Genomic DNA, 17622 nt, shown 5'->3' with positions numbered 1-17622 from the left:
GTTTGAAGTGTTAATAACTTTTAAAAACTAAATGTACAACAGAAAATGGTGGCAAGCGCCTGTTTGTTTTACCAGTGTCATTCTGGCCTTCGTGAGTTTGCTTCTACAGGACAAGATGTTGCTTTGTGCTACAACAAAGGGATGCTACTAGTGCCCGAAGACTGACCTCAGTGATCCGGAGTCAACTTTCATCCATATCTACCATGTGTGGCTATTTAACAGAGTATAATGTTTCATATAATCCATGCCTTAAAAACCATGGCTGCAGAGCAACCTCTTAGAAGAAAAAAGCATATTTAGCAGTGGATGCATTTTACATGTGTATGGTTTTTCTTTATTTTAGTTTATTCGCTAATATAGGAAAAAACTACCACTATATCCAATTTACTTCTAGTTAAGGTTCTTGGAAGGAAAATCTCAATGCTGCCACAATTTACTCCTCACAGCCAGGCAATATATTTGCTCGATAAGATGACCCCACAAAATTTGAATATTAATTTAGAAAAAGAAGAAAAAGCTTGAATATAAGACTACCCTATGTGATAGAAGTTTTACTAGTAAATATTAATTCAAATGTAAACAATTTTTTCATATTTATTAATTCTGCCCATCAGATATGCCTTATAAACCCCTATATGCCACTCTGCCTCCCTGATATGCCACTTTGCCCTCCCTTATGCCACTCTGCCGCCCTATATGCGACTCTGCCCCCAGATATGCCTTATACCCCCCCTATTTACCACTCTGCCCCAGAAATATCTTATTCTCCCCTATTTTGCCAATCTGCCCCCTGATACGCCTTATACCCCCTATATGCCCCACCCCCCGAATTACCGATGCATCCCTAGACTTGACTCCCTGGTGTCAAGTGGCGGCAGCTGGTGGATATCTGCACGATGTACGTAGACAACTTCCCCTGCTACCTGGGACTTCCACCGGGGCTTCCATGACTGAGCACTGGAAGGTCACGCCGGTGCTCCATCATAGAAGCCCCGGCAGAAGTGTCAGAGAGGAGGATCCAGGTCCCCTGCAGCGCTGCGGGGGATCCTCCTCTCTTGCAGCCGGTGAACGTCTGCGGGATGCGTGTAGACAACCTCCACTGCTGCTGGCCGTTACTTCCGCCGGGGCTTCTATGGTAAAGCACCGAAAGGTTATGTCTTCCCGGCAGCAGTGGAACAGCGCAGACGTTCACTGGGTGCCAGAGAGGAGGATCTAGACATCTATATGAGGTCTGATTATGAGGTGACCTTAAATATAAGACAAGGGGTATTTTTCAGAGCACTTATTTTTATTGTTTATATAGCGCCATCAAATTCCATAGCTCTGTACAATGGGTAGACAGGACATAACAAGTAGTATGTAACATAACAAATTGACTTACAGAGACAACAGGTGAGGAGCTCAAACGAGTTTACAATCTAGAGGGATTTAGGGTATATTAAACAATAGGTAAAATGTAAAAATTACATTGTAAGGACCAGCCACACTAGTGTAAGTATTCCAGAATAGGGACTAGGAGAGGTGAGCTAAAGGAATATGGGGGGTGTTAATGTTCAATATTATAAGCGTCCTTAAAGAAGTATGTTTTGAGGGATTTTTTGAAGGACCGAAGGCAGGAGGAGAGACGGATATGCCGGGGGAGGGCATTCCAGAGGATAGGGGCAGTATTTAGTTGTGAGTGAGGTGATGTAGGAAGGGGAACCACTGTGAAGGGCTTTGAAAGTAAGAGTCAGGATTTTGAAATGAATCCTGAAGCGCACAGGCAGCCAGTGAAGAGACTGACAGAGGGGAGAGACGTTAATAAAGCGATGGGAGATGAAGATAAGTCTGGCAACAGCATTCATGGTGCATTGTAGAGGGGTGAGACGGTTAATAGGGCGACCAAGAAAAGCTGAATAATGAGCTGGATTAAATGTTGGAGATAAATCAATCAAAATCAAATTTAATAGTGACCCTTGCATAGATCTTTGGCACACGTGTTTACATTTTAATATCATAATAAGCAAGAAAATGAGGATATACAGTCGTGTGAAAAAGAAACTACATTCTTTTTGAATTCAATGGTTTTACATTTTATAGGTAAATACAACACCAAATGAATAACAATGACAAAAAGTGACCCGGGGAATTATAGGCCTGTTAGTTTAACTTCTGTTTTGTGTAAACTGTTTGAGGGTTTCCTAAGAGATGCTATTTTGGAGTATCTCAATGAAAATAAATGTATGACTCCATATCAGCATGGGTTTACAAGGGATCGGTCCTGTCAAACTAACCTGATCAGCTTTTATGAGGAGGTGAGCTCAAGACTGGATCGGGGTGAATCGCTGGATGTCGTATATCTTAATTTTTCCAAAGCATTTGATACGGTGCCACATAAAAGGCTGGTACATAAAATGAGAATGCTTGGGCTGGGGGAGAATGTATGTATGTGGGTAAGTAACTGGCTCAGTGATAGGAAACAGAGGGTGGTTATTAATGGTACATACTCTGAGTGGATGACTGTTACTAGTGGGGTACCACAGGGGTCAGTTTTGGGTCCTATTCTTTTTAATATATTTATTAATGACCTTGTAGAGGGATTGTATAGTAAAGTATCAATCTTTGCAGACGATACTAAGCTCTGTAACGTGGTTAACACAATAGAGGACAGTGCACGATTACAAATGGATCTGCATAGGTTGGAGGCTTGGGCTGGGATGTGGCAGATGAGGTTCAACACAGATAAATGTAAGGTTATGCACATGAGGAAGAAAAATCCAGGCTGGGAATATGTATTAAATGGGAAAACACTGGGGACGACTGACATGGAAAAGGACTTAGGAGTTTTAGTTAACAGTAAATTTACCTGTAGCGACCAGTGTCAGGCAGCTGCTGCTAAGGCAAATAAAATCATGGGGTGCATCAAAAGGGGCATAGATGCCCAGGACAAGGAAATAATTCTACCACTGTACAAGTCACTAGTCAGACCACACATGGAATACTGTGTACAGTACTGGGCACCAGTGTACAAGAAAGATATAGTGGAGCTGGAGAGGGTTCAAAGACGGACAACCAGAGTAATAAGGGGAATGGGAGGACTACAGTACCCAGAAAGATTATCAGAATTAGGGTTATTTAGTTTGGAAAAAAGACGGTTTAGGGGGGACTTAATAACTATGTATAAATATATATCAGGGGTCAGTACAGAGATCACTCCCAGGACCTATTTATACCTAGGACTGTATCTATACCAAGGGGATATCCTCTATGGCTGGAGGAAAGAAGGTTTCTACACCAGCACAGACAGGGGTTCTTTACAGTAAGAGCGGTGAGATTATGGAACTCTCTGCCAGAAGAAGTGGTAATGGTAAACTCAATAAAAGAGTTCAAAAGGAGCCTGGACGTGTTTCTTGAAAGCAATAATATTACAAGTTATGGATAGTAGATTAATAGGGACAGAACGTTGATCCAGGGATTTATTCTGATTGCCATATTTGGAGTCGGGAAGGAATTTTCCCCCTGGTATGGGGCAATTGGCATCTGCTTCATAAGGGTTTTTTGCCTTCCTCTGGATCAACACAGTAGGGACACAATATGTATATAGGTTGAACTTGATGGACTTTGGTCTTTTTTCAACCTTATGAACTATGTTATGAACTACGTTACATAACATATTACATGTGTCCGGGGTCGGATTAGGAGCATCATGGGCCTGGTGCTGACAGACAGAATCTTAACACCTGGACATCCATGTGTACCAAGCTTGTCACCCCAAGTTTATTTCCTGTTAGTTCTCAGAACACCTATAGATGGCGCCCAAGAGAAGGACTAAGGCTAAAGTGGAGCACATCAAGACTCCTACCTGATCCGGCACCCAGTGTCCTTACACTGCCACGCCAATGCACAAACACACCAAAACAGGCTCTGCTACACTGACACCCGCATCCGGACGGGCTAAGATAACAATAATTGTTTCTTATTTTTTTCCACACTGCTTATGTCTTTTGTGGAATGGGAACTCCCATTTACATCAGTGGGACCGCCCACCGATGTCAGTGGGACCGCCCACCAACATCAGTGGGACCGTCCACCGATGTCACGGGACCACCCAGGAAGGCTCCGGGTAGCCGGAGCCCAGAAGTTCCCAGGTATGTTTATGTGATGGTCCCAGCTGCGCCACATTGTGTATTGATGCCGCCACCCCCACATGTATTTGTGCACTCCAGTGAGCCCCCCATTGTGTATTTATGCCCCCAGCCAGCCCCACATTGTATATTTATCCCACCAGACAGCCTCCCTTCAGTATTTATTTATGTGATGTCCCAGCCAGCACCCCTTGTTAATTAATGCCCCCAGAACCTTGCATATTGCCCCCTGCAGCCTCCCTGTGGCATCTTGGCCCCCAAACAGCCTCACTGTACCATGCCCCCACTTACACATCCATGCTATCACACACATATTCATTAATTCATTAGTTAATTCACAAATATTAATTCACTCATTCATATGCTTCTTCACAGATACGCATTAATTCCCTCATTCAGCCATGCATAGGCCCAGTCAGTCCAGCCCTGACTGGACCTATTTTCAGGTAGGGGCCTGCAGCAGCAGCTCCATCAGCCCCTACATTAATCGGTTCATTGTGGCCATTTGTTTATGCACAGCTCTCTTAAGGTCCCACCCACCAACGTCATCGGTAACACCCATCAAAGTCAGTGGGAAACATTACACTGGGTGATCCTGCTGATGTCACCACGGCTCTTGGTAGCTGGAGCCTAAAAGTTCCCAGGTAAATGTTTGTGAAATTATGGATTAATAAAAATTGACAAAATTAATAAAAATAATTGACACAGTTTGGCTGAACTGCTTTGTGTCTGACTGACTCAGCAGATGTTTAACAAATCGCCTTTACTCCTCTGTTACCACAGTTGCTCACCTGATTCTTATCAGCCAACCCCTTCCTGGCTATTTAAGCAGCTATGCCCATTTCCTACTTGCTCTTGTATGGTTTTTGTTTGCAAGTGCATTCTCCTGTGTTACTGATTACCTGTACATGACATGGCTTTCTCTGACATCCCTCCTGGCTCCTGATCCCAGCCTTGTCCCCCTGCTGGGGAAGAATTATGTCTGGGCTGATGACCTGTGTAGATAGTTCTCGAGCGCTAAGGAGGAGAATCCAACTAATCTGATTATTGCTCCAGACCAAGTACTGGCCACCGTGATATTGAGAGGTCCTCTGTCCTGTAATCATCCCCAGAGTCCCTTTGTCCCCTCATCCACACCTCTCTTTTACTTACTACCTGTAGTTCAGGTATAGATCAAATAAACAACACATGGAAACAGCATGTGCAACTGAATAAGACATAAAAACCCTGTATTTGCAGGTATACATAAATAATGTATAGAAACATAGCATTGCATGCATAGATCAACAGAACATACACATCCAGCATTGCAGGCATAGATCAACTAGAAATCACATGTAAACTCAGCACTGAAGGTATAGATCAAATAAACAACAGAAGGTAACAGCACTCCAGGTATTGATCAAATGAAGACATACAAATCCTGTATTTGCAGGTAAACATAAATAATGTATGGAAACATAGCATACCATATAAAGATTAACAGAATAACGCGAAAACCCAGCTTTGCAGGTATAGATCAATTACAATCCACATATAGATATGGTATAAGATAAGGTATAGATAAAACCCCCTAAATTACAGGCATAGCTCACACATTGCACACCCCAAAGCCAGTCCTGGCCACATTGGCCACATAGAACCTAATCAGCACCCAAATTACACACACAGGACGTGACATTTTTGTCCCCAGACAGTTCAGCATGAGTCAACATTGTCCCCAAACAGCCGAGCGTACGCCATCTTTGTCCCATAAACACGCTACCTGTGCCATCTTTGTCCCATAAACACCCTGCCTGTGCCATCTTGGTCCCCAATGCTTAAACCAGGGCTTGACAAATTTGATTTGAATCTAAGAGCCAGCTAAAAAATTTGGGAGCCAGGATTTTTTTTGCCCTACACTCACACTTTGCCCTGCACTCACACTTTGCCCCAGCACTTTGCCTTACACTCACACTTTGCCCCAGCATTGAGGATTCACTTGGTCGAAAACCGAAACCGAAAATGACCCCCTTTTTAAAAAAAATAACCACACTTTTAATAAAAGTAAGTAACACACCAAAACCATACAAAAAATCAATAACAATATTAATATATATATATACCATATTTGCTCGATTATAAGACGAGGATTTTTCAGAGCAAATTCTCTGAAAAATACCCCTCATCTTATAATCGGGGTCGTCTTATAATCAGACCTCAAATAGGTCTGACTATGCGACTAAGATCCAGATCCCCCGCAGCGTTGCAGGGGACCTGGATCCTCGTGTCTTATGCCCCCCCCACAACTTACCGGTGGTTCTGTCTGCCCGGTGTGTTGTCCAGACAGCGGGTAGATGTCTACGCGATTCGCGTACACAACTTCCGCTGCAGCCGGAAAGAAGGTGCGGTTAGCAGCGGGGGTTGTCTGCGTCCATCACGCAGACCTTCCCCGGCTGTCAGAGATCAGAGTTCCCCGCACCGGTGCAGGGAATTCTCACTGACAGCCGGGGAAGGTCTGCGCGATTGACGCAGACAACCCCCGCTGCTAACCGCACCTTCTTTCCGGCTGCAGCGGAAGTTGTGTACGCGAATCGCGTAGATGTCTACCTGCTTCCCCGACACCACGCCAAGGAGTCAGAAGCATCGGTAAGTTGGGGGGGAGTGTTAAATGGGGGGCATAAGGCATTTTTGTAGGCAGAGTGCTCTATGAAATGCCTTTTAACCCCCTTACTGCCACTTTGCCTCCTGAAATGACTTCTACCCCGGAGTGGCATTTAGGGGTATAAGGCATTTCTGGAGGCAGAGTGGCACATAGGGGGTCAAAAGGCATATCATGGGGCACAGTGGCATATAGGGTTAAAAGGCATATCATGGGGCACAGCGGCATTTAGAGGGTTAAAAGGCATATCATGGGGCACAGTGGCGTATAGGGGGTATAAGGCATTTCTGGGGCAGATGTGCATAACTGGGGGGCAGGTTGGAAAATAGAAGGAAATAAAACCAAAATATTTTTCTCAATCATAGCTTTTATTGAAAAAAAAATAGTTTAGATGAATTAACATTTACTGGTAAAACTTTTTTCCTAAAGGGTCGTCTTATATTCAGGCTTTTTCTTTTTTTTTCAGGGTCGTCTTATAATCGAGCAAATACGGTAATTGTGTGTGAGCATAGATGTGTAGGTGTTTGTGAGCATGTATTTGTAAGTAAGGTGAGATGGGGTGTATGTTAGTGAGTATGAGTAAGTGTCTGTAATTTGTGTATGTGTGTGTTAACATATGTGTGCCAGAATGTTTTGGAAGGAGGTAACAATGGGCAAGAAAGGCACAGTTTTTTGGGGGCAATGATGGCACAGAGAAGCTGTTTGAGGGAAACAATGCCACAGACCAGCTGTTTGGGGCAAAGATGGCGCAGATAAGCTGTTTGGGGGCATTGACATGCTGGAGCAAAGATGGCAAAAACAAGCTGTTTGAGGGTTAGGGTGGCACTGATAAGCTGGTTGGGGCATGTTAATGCCCTTGGTGCCCCATGAGGGTATCTAGTTTAAAAAAATACCACACCAATGTTTGACAAAGGCTGGTGGTAAAATGAGTGTATGGAAAGGGTTAAAATACCAGCATTTGAAACACCCTGGGGTGTCTAGATTTCAAACATATATGGTTTAATGGGGTAAATTGAATTGGCTGGCTTCAAATAACACATGGGGTCAGGGTGAAGACATGTCAAAATACCAATTTGAAAACAGTACACTTCCCAAATGTGGCCTTTTAGACCCCAAACCCAAGAAACACATGCATGAATGGTATCACTGTACTCAAGAGATGTTGCTGAACACATATTGGGGTATTGTGTGGCTGTTGCATATACCAGGAGCTGTAAATTCTTACCTAATATAGAATGTGTGTGGAAAAAATACTGCTGCAAACTTTGATAAAGGTTGGTGGTAAAATGTGTGCATGGAAAGAGTTAAAATACCAATATTTCAAATACCCTGGGGTGTCTAGTTAAAATATATGATTTGATGGGGTAAATTGAGCGGACCGGCTTCAAAGATCTCCCAAATAGGAAATGTGGGCAGAATTTTCAACATGTCAAAATTCCAATTTGAAAAATACACACATCACAAATGTGGCCTTTTAGTCGGACAAACCCATGCATGGGGGTATCAGTGTACTCAGGAGATGTTGCTGATTGTAGAATAAGTGACTTGAAATGGTTAAATTACCAGTATTTGAAATACCCAGAATTGTTTAGCTTTCAAACTTATATGGTTTAATGAAATAAATAGAATTTTCTAGCTTCAAAGATGTCCCAAATAGGACATGGGGCAGCGTTTTCAACATGTCAAAATTCCAAGTTGAAAAACGGAATTGCGCATGCCCCAACTGTGGCCTATTAACCCCCAAACAACCTGATAAAATCCACTCTACTACATCTATTGCACCTCTTTGACTGTCCTTACTCTAGGGGAACCTTGTTTTTTTTTTTTTATAAAAAAATCTATAATATTGAGGAAATCTAGTCTTGCTCCACGGGGCTGCATGTGCCTATGATGTGCCAGTGTCTGCCTGTCCAGTACCAGTGCTCTACTACTACTTCCCCTGCTGCACCTCTTTGACAGTCCTTACTCTGGAGGAACTTTTTTTAAAAAATAAAAAAAATAAAACAATATTGGGGAAATGTGCCAGTGTCTGCTTTCCCAGGCCCAGTGCACTACTACTACTACTGCTGCTGCAGCATCTCTTTGACAGTCCTTACTCTGGATGAACCTTTTTTTAAAAAATCTGTAATATTGGGGAAATCTAGTCCTGGTCCACAGGGCTGCATGTCCCTATCATCTGCCAGTGTCTGCCTGCCCAGGCCTAGTGTCTTGTTACTTCTGCTGGACCTCTTTGACCAACCTTACTCTGGGGGAACCTTTTTTTAATTTTTAATGAAATGTGAGTCCAGAAGGTGTTAGGGACCTCCCCCTGAACTTCAAATTTTGCCTGAAACGAACGTCCAGAAATCAAAATGTATCACTGACTGTTATGGTTATGTTTAGATTTGACACTTATTATTGCTACTATGTTGGCATAAGTGTCCCGCTTAAAACAGGGACGTATGATAATATAGTACTCAAAACGATTACTTTTATCCAGCAAGCAATTCATACTTTGAGTCATTTTATTCACTCCAAAATGTCTCCAGAACTGTACACAAAACTCTAGATAAGGTCTGACCCTTAACGCCCCCTTCCTATATAACCCAGCATCCTGCTTGCATTTCCTGACACTTTGTTGCGCCAAACACTTTGGGGATATGCCATAGTTATACAAATAAATAAGAGCACAATACCAGACACTCTCTGGTGACATGTTTATTAATAGGACTATGCAAAGAACAAGAGGTCACCCATGCAGACTTGAAGAAATACATTTTCCCTTCAAAGGAGCAAAGGAGGTTCTTTACAGTGAGAACAACATAGATGTGGAATTCATTATCCACATAAGTTGTGTTATCAAATTTGATAAATGCCTATGAATATGACTTTTTAGTAGATTCCATTAATTTCCCCAGATACAAGACTTACTGGCCTGTAGTTGCCTGACTCCTCCCTATTGCCTTTTTTGTGAATGGGCACAACATTCGCTAATTTTCACTCCTCTGGGATGACCCCCGTTAATAATGATTTGTTAAATAAATACTTTAAGGGTTTTGTTAGTACACCACCAAGCTCTAAGACCACCAAGATCTACAAAATGTTTTATCTCCCTTTTTTACTGACAGGGCAATTCTCTCTTCTGCGTGTGATTTGACAGCTCTTATAACTTATAGCTTTGCTTCTTTCTGCCTAAACTTATAGATCTGTCTATCTTCCTCACTTTGGCTCAGGGGCGTACCTAGAGTATTTGGTACCTGGGGCAGATCCTGTATGTGGCACCCCCCCCAAACACTTTAAAACTGTAAAGATTCTATTGTTATATACTGGTGTAGACATTGAAGGTGGTACAGCATTACTGTTATCATTATATACTGAGGCAGACATTGACGGTGGTACAGCATTACACCTATCACTATATACTGAGGCAGACATTGATGGGGGTACAGCATAACGCCTATCACTACATACTGAGGCCGACATTGACAGGGGTACAGCATAACACCTAACACTATATACTGAGGCAGACATTGACGGTAGTACAGCGTAATCCCTATCACTATACATTGAGCCAGACACTGATAATAGTGCACCATAACTCCTATCACTATATACTAACCCAAACATTGATGTGGTGTAGGCCTACCACGTCTGGCTTAGGGATGCACCGAAACCGAAAATCCAGCATTCACCTGTCCGAAACCAAATATGACCCCCCATCATAAAAAACGCAGCAAAATAGGACAAAAAAATTCAATAACAATATTATATATATATATATATATATATATATATATGATTGTTAACAGCAATCACACTCCCATCATGCCCAGGCATACCCAGATTCCAGCATGTACTAGCTGACTTGGCATGATAGGAGTGTGATTGCGGTTACGTGTGAACTCAGCACTGTAGGCATAGAATCAGACATACAAATCCCGTATTTGCAGGTATACAATAATAATGTATGGAAACATAGCAAGAGATAAAACTACAGGCATGGATGATAGGTTGCACAACCCAAAGCCAGCTCTGGCGTCCACACTGCCCACATAGAACCTGACCAGCACCCAGATTACACACATAGGATTTACCATCTTTGTCCCCAAACAGCCCAGCATGAGTCAACTTTGTCCCCAAACAGCCCGGCCTGTGCCATCTTTGTCCCATAAACACCCTGCCTGTGTCATCTTGGCCCCAAAGGCTCAAACATCCTGCTTGTGCCATCTTTGCCTTTCCACAAATCAATTATACAACTATCATACACACAAACACTTTAACAGTCACTCACTAATTCACACTTTCATTCACATAATTAATTCACAAAATCATTTACTCTCTCTCATTCACACAAATATACACATTCATTAATGCATTCTCACAAACTCATTAATTCTCTCCCTCATTCAGACAATTCATCCAGACATTCATTCATTCTCTCACTCATTCTCACTATCTACCTTACCCCCCTCTCACTATCTACCCCCCTCTCTTCTCACTATCTACCCCCCCTCCTCACTATATACCCCTCCCCCCTCACTATCTACCCCCCTCTCCCTCCTCACTATCTACCCCCCTCTCCCCCGTCCCTATCTACCCCCCTCTCCCGCTCCCTCCTCACTATCTACCCGCCTCACTATCTATCCTCCTCTCCCCCCTCCCTCCTCACTATCTACCCTCCTCCCCCCTCCTCAATATCTACCCTCCTCTCCCCCCTCCTCACTATCTACCCTCTCCCCCTTTGTAGTTAAAAGTTTTTAAGGATGGAGTTAGAGGCTTCGCGAAGAAGACTGAGGGGCGCCGAGCGGTTGCTAGGCGCCCCTCTCTCTCCTCCGTGTAAAAAAAAAAAAAAAGTGACTGCCAGGGATCCGGGACATGTGGTCACCCTAGCCTGTGGCACCCCCCTGACGAGCAGCACCCGGGGCGGACCGCCCCCCGCTAGGTATCTTGCATTCAGGTGCAATCCATTATGACTATACAGTTCGTACCCCAAAGCAAAATCAGCCCAGTGCTCTAAAAACCCAAAGCCCTCCTTCTTCCACCAAGACTTCAGCCATGCATTTAGCAGCCTAATATCCTGCTGTCTTTCCGGTGTAGTGCATGGAACAGGTAGTATCTCAGAGAATACTACCTTGGAGGTGTTTTAATCTTACCTAAAATTACCTTTTAGGACTCTCCATCTGCCTCTTACTATGTCATTGGTGCAGATGTGCACCAAGACAGCTGGATCCTCACCAGCCCCTCCCAATAATCTATCCACTCCATCTGCAACATGCCAAACCCGGGCACCCAGGAGACAGCAAACCATTCAGCTGCTCTGATCAGAGCCACAGATTACCCTGTCTGTTCTCTTAATTATAGAATCCCTTACCACCACAACCTGCCTGGGCTTCCCTTCCTTCTGTATCCCCTGTACACTGGATGAGCTGATTTCCCAGCTGTTAGGGAGTACAGCTTTTTCCAGAAATCCCACCTCTGAGTCTGCCTCCCCAACATGCTCACTTAAATGGGCAAATTTGTTTTAACTGTTATCCAGCTATGTGCCTGGCTCCCTTCTGATTGACCTCCTCCCTCATTGCTAGGGGCCCCATCTAAACTCTGCTCAGACTACCCTGATTCTCCTCTACTTATCCTACCTTTTGAGATCTCCACACCACTGAGTTATCTACATGACCACGCTACAATCTAATTATCATATGGCAAACAGTGCCTCTCCTTCTGTAGTGTTCCTCCTCAACCTGTAATAGAATGTAAGCTCACAATCTTCTTCTGTATCAGTATGTCTCAACATGTGTTAATCTTATTGCCAGTTCTAATGATGTTAATTTTCACTGCCCCCCCTATTGTAACTACAGCTACAGAATATGTTGGCTCTCTATAAATAGAAGTATTGTTATGTAATGCAAGCGTGACACCAGCTTATAATGGAACATTATCATATTTTAGTTTCAAAAATGTTAATATCTGCACTAGTTTCCATAGTTTGTGTGTATTTAAAAACAATATATTAACTTACCTAAGTATTTCTTTTCTTGTAAAGAAGGTACAATCCTGTTTTTAAAAAATAACATAAGGTATCAATGTTCATTTGTGGTATCTTAAAAACTTACACTAGCCATTTATGTGACTGATTATGCATTCTAGAAGTGTAAAAAATCAATCTGACGAAGGCCAAACTGAAAGAGTAAAGAAGCAAGTGGGAAAAAATTGACCCTTTTTAAAGACCCAGAAGGGAATGGGTACATGTTATTATTACGTAAACTTTGATGTTTTTTGAAAATGCAGTTCTAAATTAGGTCTTTATTATACCCAAGTATTTATTATACCCAAAATGTTATGGTAGTTAGTATTACTATATCTAATGGCATTGGATATAATATGTTTTTTTCCACTCTGCATTTTGTACATTAATATGTACTGTTGGGGTGTATATCTTTAACTATGCCATAAATGTTGCAATGATGCCCCAAAGATATTACACTGTACCATAGTCAATACCTAATACATTAATACGACAGAAAAGGGGGGTCACCCCCACACCTATTCTTTTTTTAATTTTGAAATAACAAGTTTTCTATCAGATATGAAGAACTCAAGTATTAGATGCAGACTTCACTAAAACTTACCCTAGTATCTCTTGACTAAGCCAGGATCTCAGCAGATGATAACCTCAGAATTGACTATTCATTATCATATTATGGTAGCTGAGCACTCTTTGAATTGCATGGTGGTAGTACCCCCCGGAAAACATCTAAGCATTAACTCCTCATCAAGTTAAGCTGAACGCAAAGCTTACCATGGTTCTAAAAGTTGACTCATGGGATCAGAGGAGATGCAACCGAGTTCACATTAGTGAACAATCATGCATTATCAGATAACTATTGACTTGGAATTGATTTTGATATATTTGTATGAATACATATTTGAAGAAATATTAAGTCATTTAGTGTTCATATGAAGGCTACTTTGTTAAAGAATGGAAAATTGGTATAAGACGGAATGCATAATATATTAAAACCAATGCAGTTCTGCTTCTAAGTTCTAAATACTATCAGGGAGCAAAACATTCCACCGATTGCATGTTTACCTATTTGCACTAGTACTGCTACTTATACATAGCCCCAGTGTTTCCTACCCGATGACCTTCCCTATGCCAAAATGATTATAGGATTCCTAATCAAAAAAAATATATTGCATGGTTGTTTTTTCCATCATCATTAAACAAACTAAAATACGTAAAAAATCATAAGACGCTTACAAAATGAATTCCCATTATAAAAATATAAATATACAATTTTGTGTATGCTAGAAAATAGTATGTAACATAACTGTATCATTAGACTAGGATGATATTACAAGAATATGATTAATATTTTACACTATTAAAAAATAAATACATTTCATTTGTGTTCCTATGAGTTATAGAGAAACATTCAAGAATGTAGTTTGCAGTTTGGCTGTAGACCTTATTCAACGTTAACTCAGTTTTCATACTGAAATGACAACAAAAGCTTATTATTATTGTGATATTGCCTAATAAAATATTTTGGATGTCACCTAAGTGATGAAGTGGAAATGTGCATATAGTCAAAGGCAAAGAAGTGCATAAAGCTCTTGTGGTAACATTAGATTAGTCCGTACGCTCTCTATACTTACTTGGTACGTATCAAGCTGCTCAGCAGTGAATATAGTTTGTTTGTTCCCCATGTTTCTGTAAGGTTGCTAATTCAAGTGCCCATTATTTTCTTTCTTTTCTCAGCTTTTATACTAACGCTGAATATTGAGATATTAAAGCCTGTAACAGAAAGGGTCAGACACAGGGAAGGATCAGATATCCCCATCCTATTCTTCCTGCATTTCGGAGTCATAATAGGTGCATTTCATCAAATCTTTGATCTGAAAAAAGAAGTCTGGCACATAACGCATCCAGCCATCATTCATGAGCATATAAATAAAGTGCTATAATTACACCGCTTGTTACATGTCCAACATACTCTCATATTACACTATTTAACTAGTCTTTCTAAAGCAGTAAGTTCTTTTTTGGAGGTGCAGTTTCAATTAAGAACAAATGTGGCTAAATTTACAGACAAGTGAGAATTTAATATGCATTCTTTAGAATTGTATCGTTTCTAAATAAATGAATGCTTTAAATTAATGAATGTATGCAAATTACTACAGTGTTTATTAAAAAAAAATCACAACACCAAAATTTAATTTGTCTCGCTAAGTGACTTTCATGTCAATATGTTTTTTCTCAGTTACTTTATGACTGATTTAGAAGTTCCCTACGTTCTCTCTAAAAGGTGCACAGCAAGGCTAGTAACATAAATTCATGGGTTGACAAGATGTCTGTACACTCATTCTGGAGTCTATCAGCACCATTTGTGGTATCTCTCAACATGTAGGTGCCCTTCAGTGGTGGACAGATCTGTCCGCCACTTGAGGAAGGGGCCAGTCCTTCTAAGTGGCACAAAATGAATGCAGTGCAAGGTCTCTTCCGATAGACCTTTGATTCAGTGCTTCCTCACAGTGTGTATATTTGTAAAATATATGTTAGAGTGAGTGTATGTGTGTTAGTAGGACTGGTCTTAGTAACAGACAGCTCAGGCAGCAAACATTATTAATATATAATGTATTTAAGAATGTATATTTTTTGGAAAATGTGTGCTGTACTATACTATATTAAGCAGTATTTATAATTTTGTTTTAATTAAGTTGCTAAAGGTAAAGTTCTTATCAAAAATAGAAAACAGAATTCTAATAATAATCAATCTATTGAGGTGGGCTAGTAAACGGTTCATTTGAAATTACCCTTGTCAGGGATGGGATCTGATGTATCTTTGAGGCAGTCAGAATTTAGCCTAAAATATCATGACAGACAACAATGGCAGTTTGCAGGTCTGCTAATAAATATAGAATAAATGTTTTTTCTATTTTTGACAAAAGCTTTCCCCTTAGCAAATTAAAACTAAAACATAAATACTAAGTAGATAAAGTGTAGCGCTCAATAATTTATAACAAATATATCATAAAAGTGAATAAATGAAATGCTGTGCAATCTTCAATAAAATGAATATATCTATTGTTATAACAATTTAACAGCAATGCGAATAAAAGTGTAAGTGAAAAATAAAAAATATATACTTAAATTCAAATTGTGGATGATGTCTTCTGTGAGACAAATTAATTGAACATCCCAGTTTGTTCAAACTGAAAAACGTTTGTTAAAGTAACAGAAAGTTCCATGTGATCTCCACTGATAGTGGTATTCTCAACCTCTAATAAAAGGGTTCAGTTTGGTTTTGTGACAGCTTCTTCATGAGCGTCAGCTCAGGATATTCAGGAATCGAATGGAAGAGGAGATGTTTTAAAAGCAAGAATAACAATTTATTAAAAAATAAAAAACAATATGCCCACATTGTTAATAATAGTCTCTAAAAAGTACCCATATTCAAGTGTCCATGAAAAGCTTTTATCCTTTAAATGTGTCCATATTAAATGGGCTTATTAACATACAATTTTAAAGGATTTGTTTTATATTGTATTTGTAAATTAAGTTAATTACAACTTATAAGTTTATTTGAAGCGCCTTAATTCACTTTGATCTACTGTAAATCATAAATACTGCCTTAAATAGTAAAGTCCCCCAGCATACAGTGTAAAAAAATATATACATTGACACTTGAATAATAATTAAAATACAAAAATACAAAAAAATACAAAAAACAAAATACAAAAAAAAGATGCACCAGATGAAGCGATAAGCGAAACGCGTAGTGCGTGTTGACGACATCGGGAGGAGGAGTAGCATTACGGAAGTGGATCAGAGGACTAAGACGGCGTTTCTTTGTGGTAGCGCCGCTACGAAGTTTGAAGCCTGGACTCTGTGACATCCGAAACGGAGGACAACAAGTTTGCCTTTCTTTTATACATTAAAATTACCGTTTTTACCTACCCCCCTCCGCTGCCTACCTTCTTTATCTACAAGTACCAGTGTGGGATAAAGAAGCTCCTAAGGAGATCATCACACTCTATGTATGGGCATATTTATGCCCTTTAAATTGTAAGGGTCCGATCTGCTTAATAGCGTTTTTTTAAAAACGTACTTTGATATACTACACCATAATTTTTTTTCTTTTCCTTTTATATATGAACCTTTTGGATACTGTGTGTGGGAACTCTCGCTGGAAGGGTATTTTTGTACATATTATTTTTGTGTTGCACATATAATTTACTCACTTACTATTTGGGTGCGCAGACACTTGTGTGGTTTTACTTGAATAATAATTGTTCAGTTACCGGCCCAAAATGAAGGGAGTACAAGGTCTGTTTCTGCAGACCTCTGCTTGAGCACTCCCTGAGGCTGTGGGCTAGTGCTTGTTGCTGAGCGCTGAGATATGACATCATATGACGGCTCTCAGAAGGTAAGCCACGCGCACAACATGGGAGTCTGAAGCAGAGATCTGCAGAAACAGACCTTGCACATCCTTCATTTTGGGCCGGTTAGCTGTAGATCTGTAATCTCCCCTGCATCTAGACCAATTGACTGCAATTGATGATTTCCTGGGACATGTCACCAAGGACAAAAATGAAGAGGAAACCAGAGGGGGGGCTATAAGGAGGGGGATAGAGAAAGAAATGAAAGAGATGGGGAAACAGGGGGCATAAGGAAAGATGAAAGAGATGGGGAGAAGGGTGGGTGCAGATGGGGAAATACCATACATTTATGGGAGGGGTAGATATTAGTGAGAAAGGGGAGAGCTAAAGAGAAATGAGAGAGAAATGGGGAGGAGAGATAAAGAGAAAGGAGAGAGAATATGGGAGGATATAATGATAAACATGAAAAGGAGAGGAGATAATGAGCAAGGGGCTAAA

Source organism: Spea bombifrons, chromosome 1, assembly GCF_027358695.1.
Source record: "Spea bombifrons isolate aSpeBom1 chromosome 1, aSpeBom1.2.pri, whole genome shotgun sequence".
NCBI classification, from domain to species: domain Eukaryota; kingdom Metazoa; phylum Chordata; class Amphibia; order Anura; family Pelobatidae; genus Spea; species Spea bombifrons.
This window is presented reverse-complemented; position numbering follows the sequence as displayed.